At 47.5% G+C, this 6,221-nt stretch overlaps 1 pseudogene; it reads right to left on the reverse strand.

Moving 5' to 3' along the window:
- Positions 1 to 2,103: 2,103 nt before the first annotated feature.
- LOC145414736 (5S ribosomal RNA) lies at positions 2,104 to 2,222 on the reverse strand (annotated as a pseudogene).
- Positions 2,223 to 6,221: the final 3,999 nt, after the last annotated feature.

Below are 6,221 nucleotides of genomic sequence, written 5' to 3' on the forward strand. Positions count from 1 at the left end.
GGGATGGCTGGATTAGAGTCCGCATCATCATCGCCATCCTCGTCTGAATCTTCAAGCTGGGTACTGACACCTGCAACTGAAGACGCGATTTCGATATCAGACAATGTCTGATACCCAGGATCGCCCTCGTCGTCATCCAACCACTCACGCACATCGTTCACATCAACATCGTCGCCAAGCGTACGTTGGCGTGCATGGAAGTCAAACCCTAGAAAATCGTACTCAACATCCGTTACGAGAAGCAGACGAGACCAACCATTTTCTAGAGTCTTGACAGGGACTTCCTTCCATGCACTGGCCCAGTTGTAGATTGCAGACTTGATGTTGTAGCGGTGAAGGTTTTCCAAAGTCCGCTGGCCTCGCGTGTCCCGTCACTCCCTGCGCTCGTCCTCGTCCTCGAGAACAACCATCACCTTGTCCAGGAACTTCCGTCAGTATAGGCGCTTCATTGCAACGATCACTCCTTGGTCCATTGGTTGGATGAGAGCAGTAGTATTAGGTGGCAGAAACATGCACCTAATCCGGCCATTCTCAGCCACCAAGTCCTTGTCGCACGGGTGGGCAGGTGCATTGTCGAGGAGAAGGAGGGCCTTTACCTGGTCGCGCGGGATTCCCAGTGTCTTCGTCTGGTAATTGATGACCTCCTTGATGAAGTGGCGGTGGAACCAGGCTTTGAAGATCTGGGCTGTAAACCATGCCTTCAAAGAATGGTGCCAGACGACAGGAAGGACATCCGTCACCCCACGAAGACACCGAGGCTGCAGTGCATGGCCAACATTAACGGGCTTAAGCCGGTGCATGCCGTTAGCATTGGCACAACACAAAGCAGATATCCGTTGCTTGGAGAGCTTGCAGCCAGGTACACGCTTCTCCGTCTCCTCAGCTAGAGTGTTCGTTGGCAAAGAGCGATAGAATAAACCAGTTTCGTCAGCATTGTAGACTTGACCGAGAGTGAGGCCCTCCCTGTCGATCAAGCCCTTCACCATGTGCCGTAACTTGTCAACTCCATCCTCGTTAATGTCCAAAGCTTCGCCATGAACTTTACGGTTGGTAAGGCCATGCTGTAACTTGAACGCGAAGAACCAACCCTCGGACGCCTTGAAGTGTAGGACGTCGTGAAGCCTGGCAAACTTCTCAGCAGCAGCCTTCAGCTCTGTTCCACGCACCATCACACCAGCAGCATGTTGCTGTCGATACCAAATCAACGTGGAGCGGTCGATTTCAGCAAACTTTGGGGTAAACATCACCTTCCTCTCCACGTTGCGTTTCCTTCTTGACGAGAAGTCAGCCGTGAACTGCATGAGTTTGTCTCTGGATCTCTTGATATCGAACAAAGTAGACCGGGCCAGTTTGAACTCGCGGAGGATTCGGGAAGAAGACCACCCCGCATCTCCTTTCTCCAATATCTCCCGTTCCTTCTCCAGAGTCAACACCACTCTCTTCCTCTTCTCAGGCGGCGGGGCCATCATCACACACACTAATAAGAGGCCCGAGAGCAGCAGGAGTGCCTGCAACAGGTAAGGAACCACCAAAAAAACGAGCACGTGGGCAGCCATGAAGACGAGCGTCCGCTCGCGGCGAGAGACAGACGGAAAGTGGGGAGGATGCAGTGGCGCTCTATTGGACATCGGAGGAATGACGCGCAACAACAAAGCTGTCCTGCGCCGCGTGGCAGGTTCGAATTACGGGCAGGATTTTTTTTTTTTTTTTTTTTTTTTTTCCAGACCATTTTGGGAATGTTGGATCCCGGGATGATTATGTCCGGTTAGTGGGTATGTTCGGATATTAGAGGGATTACTTGTAGTTACGGACCAAGTAGAAATCCACTGTACAAATATATATATATATATATATTTTTATATATTATTATATATATATATATATGTTTATATATATGTGTATATATATATATATATATATATATATATATATATATGCATATATATGTTGATAGATATTTATACAGTATAAATATATATATATATATATCCATCCATCCATTGCCAGACGCCATGTATCCCAGACGGGGTGGCCAAGGGCTCAGAGTTAATTGTTTTACAGGGAGGGGCACTAATCCTCCACCAACCCCACTTGACGTAGGGATGCCAACAGCATCTGGTGTTCCCAGGCGGTCACCCATCCAAGTACTAACCAGACCCAACGTTGCTTAACTTCGCTGATCGGACGGGAAGCGGTGTACTCAACGTGGTATATATATATATATATATATATATTCAGTAATCACTCTAATATCCGGACGCCCAATATCCGAACATCCCCACTACCCGGACATAATTGTCCTGGGATCCAATATTCTCAAAATGGTCCGAAACCCCCCCCCCCAAAGAAAAAAAAAAAAATTCCCACCCGTAATTTGAACTTGCCACGTGCGGCGCGGGAGAGCATTGTTGTGGTGCGTCATTCCTCCGACGTCCGATAGAGCGCCGCTGCATCCTCCCCACTTTCCGCCTGTTTCTCGCCGCGAGTGCATGCTCGTCGTTATGGCTGCCCATGTGATCGTTTTTGTGGTGGTGCCTTACCTGCTGCAGGGCGTCCTGCTGCTCTCGGGCCTCCTCTTAGTGTGCGTAATGATGGCCCCGCCACCTGAGAAAAGGAAGAGAGTGGTGTTGACTCTGGAGAAGAAGCGGGAGATATTGGAGAAAGTAGATGCGGGGTGGTCTTCTTCCCGCATTCTCCGCGAGTTTAACCTGGCCCGGTCTACTTTGTTCGATATCAAGAGATCCCGAGACAAACTCATGCAGTACACGGCTGACTTCTCGTCAAGAAGCAAACGCAACGTGGAAAGGAAGGTTATGTTTACCCCCAAGTTTGCAGAAATCGACCGATCCACGTTGATTTGGTATCGACAACAACGTGCTGCTGGTGTGATGGTACATGGAACGGAGCTGAAGGCTGCTGCTGAGAAGTTCGCCAGGCTTCACGACGCCCTAGACTTCAAGGCATCCGAGGGTTGCCTCTTTGCATTCAAGTTACGGCATGGCCTTACCAACCGTAAAGCACATGGCAAAGCATTGGACGCTAACGAGGATGGAGTTGACGAGTTTCGGCACAAGGTGAAGGGCTTGATCGACAGGGAGGGCCTCACTCTCGGTCAAGTCTACAACGCAGACAAAACTGGTTTATTCTATCGCTCGCTGCCAACGAACACTCTAGCCGAGGAGACGGAGAAGCGTGTACCTGGCCGCAAGCTCTCCAAGGAACAGATATCTGCTTTGGGTTGTGCCAATGCTAACAGCATGCACCGGCTTAAGCCCGTTGTTGTTGGCCGCGCAAAGCAGCCTCGGTGCCTTCATGGGGGTGATGGATGTCCTTCCTGTCGTCTGGTACCATTCTTTGAAGGCATGGTTCACAGCTGTGATCTTCAGAGACTGGTTCCACCGCCACTTCGTCAAGGAGGTCATCCATTACCAGACGAAGACACTGGGAATCCCGCGCGACCAGGTAAAGGCCCTCCTTCTCCTCGACAATGCACCTGCCCATCTGTGCGACAAGGACTTGGTTGCTGAAAATGGCCGTATTAGGAGCATGTTTCTGCCACCTAAGACGACTGCTCTCATCCAACCAATGGACCAAGGAATGATCGTGGCAACAAAGCGCCTATACCGTTGGAAGTTCCTGGACGAGGTGATGGTTATTCTCGAGGACGAGGACGAGCGCAGGGAGGGACGGGACACACGAGGCAAGCGGACTTTGGAAATCCTTCACCGCTACAACATCGTCTGCGCTGTTCAACTGGGCTAATGCATGGAAGTCCCTGTGAAGACTCTAGAAAATGGTTGGTCTCGTCTGCTTCTCGGAAGGGATGTGGAGTACGATTTTCTAGGATTTGACGTGGATGACTTCCATGCATGGCTATGTACGCACGGCGACGATGTAGATGTGGACGATGTTCGTGAGTGGTTGGATGACGACGAGGGCGATCCTGGGTATCAGACATTGTCTGATATCGAGATCGCGTCTTCGGTTGCAGGTGTCAGTACCGAACTTGAATAATCCGACGATGAAGGCAAAGATGATGCGGACTCCTCTCAGCAGGACACTATTCCAGCCATCCCCAAGCTGAGCGCACTCCGGGAACATCTAGAGTTCGTTCTAGACTACCTGGAACACCTGGACTACGGCAGGGAGATGGAGCCCTTGGGACTCGTGGAGGAAGTGCGTGCTTTCAGGCAGCACATTATCAATCGTCAGAATCGTCAGTCATTGCGTCAATCAACCATTGACAGTTTTTTCAGGCCCGTGACCCCCACTGTGCCCAGCTCTGGCTCCACTCCGTTGCCTCCCCAAGACAGGCCCTCATGCTCCGAGCCACAGCCCAGCACATCAGCCACGGTGGAGTCACCGCTCGACGTGAGTTTGCGGCTGTCTTCAGAGTTGTCTGCAGTGGGTACGCCATCACCACGACCCAGCGATGCACCCCTAGGTCGCTTGCCAGTGATACTCTCGGACTCTGACAGTGAGTAAACAGCAAGAACTTCTCCACTAGACCACACGGGAATTTTGAGTGTTGTGCAGTGAAAAAAACAGTGTGTTGTGTTAAGGATATACAGTTGTGAGAGAAAAGACTCAATAGAAAAAAAATTTAACGTAAATAGACTTGTTTGTTTTGGCTTTGGAAAATTATAAGAATGGGAAAAGTTAAAGTGCAACACTTAGTAAGTTACAATGGAGCATTATTTAGACAAGAGTGCACACTGTGAAGAGAACGGACTTCTGTGTGTGACTGACTAAGTTCAGTGCAAGTGCTTCAGGAAGAGTGTACTGCAAGTGCTTCAGGAAATCCTTCTTACTGTCAGAGTCCGAGACGAGGCGGTTATTCATCAAGGTGGCCATGGACTTGCTGTAAGTAGCCAGAATGTTTCATACTGTACTTTTTTCCATACTATACTTACCTCATTTCACTCTTTAATGTCCTTTATTGGTGTGAATAGGGTGTTAGGAGCTATGCATGTGCAGTAGGAAGGTGTTTTTCTGAGTTAGGCTAGGTTAGGGTCCATAAGTACTTGAATGTTTATTAATGTATGAACATACTTCTAAACCCTCATTTTATGTTTCTTTTGCATTTATTTCAGTCATTTATGTGCCTTATTGGTGTGATTTGGGTCTTAAATAGGTGCTATGCATGTCCAGAGGGAGTTGTATAGGTGTTTCTCTGAGTTAGGGTCCATAAGTACAAGTCCCTAAGCTGGGACCCAATATCCGGACAGAACCAATATCCAGACCTACCTATGGCTCTATTACGTCGGATATTGGAGTGATTACTGTATATATATATATATATACATATATACATACAGTAAAAGTCCCATTATTCGGCATCTATGGGACCGGGATGATGCTGAGATATTGGATTTGCCGAATAATCAAAAACTTACCCTCTCAGTACCTTAAATATATTGGTGAACACTGTCATCACCACTTATGGTAATACAACTGTGTTTGGAGAGAGTACTGTATACTGTACAGTACTGCAATCAATACAGTACTTTACCTGAATCTGAAATATATATATATATATATATATATATAAATTAGTGAACATATACTAGTGTAATGACACAGTAGGCATACACCTCAGATAACACTTCCTGGATGACCGAAATGATACGGAATATTACCTACCACCTCAGTACATCACTTGTATTGGTGAACTCATCACGACTTATATTGTTACAAATATGTTTGGAGTGAGTGCTGTATACAGTACTTTTTCCAAACACAAAATAGTCAGAAAAATGCATAAAATAAAGTGAAGGACTATGAATTGGTAAGGTCTTTCTGATGAAAGTTAAACGTACATTTTGCACTCATGTTTTTGTTTGTTTTTTGTTTTTGTTTTTTGTTTACATATGAAAGAGAGAGTATTGATGCAAACTGTAATGTATTCCATTAACCCCTTAATAACCTCTGGCATTGAACAACCCTTTACAGTACTGATGTCAGTGATGTCGAGTTAGTGAGCTATGAAAAAACTGTGAACAATTATGGGAAGGGAACGAAGGTCACTGGTATGTTTACACGACTCTACGATACGATTCTAAGCAGTCAGAGGGTCGGTTAACCCCTTAACCGCGGGGCGTCACTTTCGTGACGCTTGGGAGCAAGGGATCATACCGTGGGGCGTCGCTTTTGTGATTCTGTGTTATTTTGAATTCACCCGGGCTTCCAAGTGGGGGCTTGTATCATCTATCAGTACTGAC

This window comes from Coenobita brevimanus, chromosome 100 (assembly GCF_032717465.1).
Source record: "Coenobita brevimanus isolate Jiangsu-jjx chromosome 100, ASM3271746v2, whole genome shotgun sequence".
NCBI classification, from domain to species: Eukaryota; Metazoa; Arthropoda; class Malacostraca; order Decapoda; family Coenobitidae; genus Coenobita; species Coenobita brevimanus.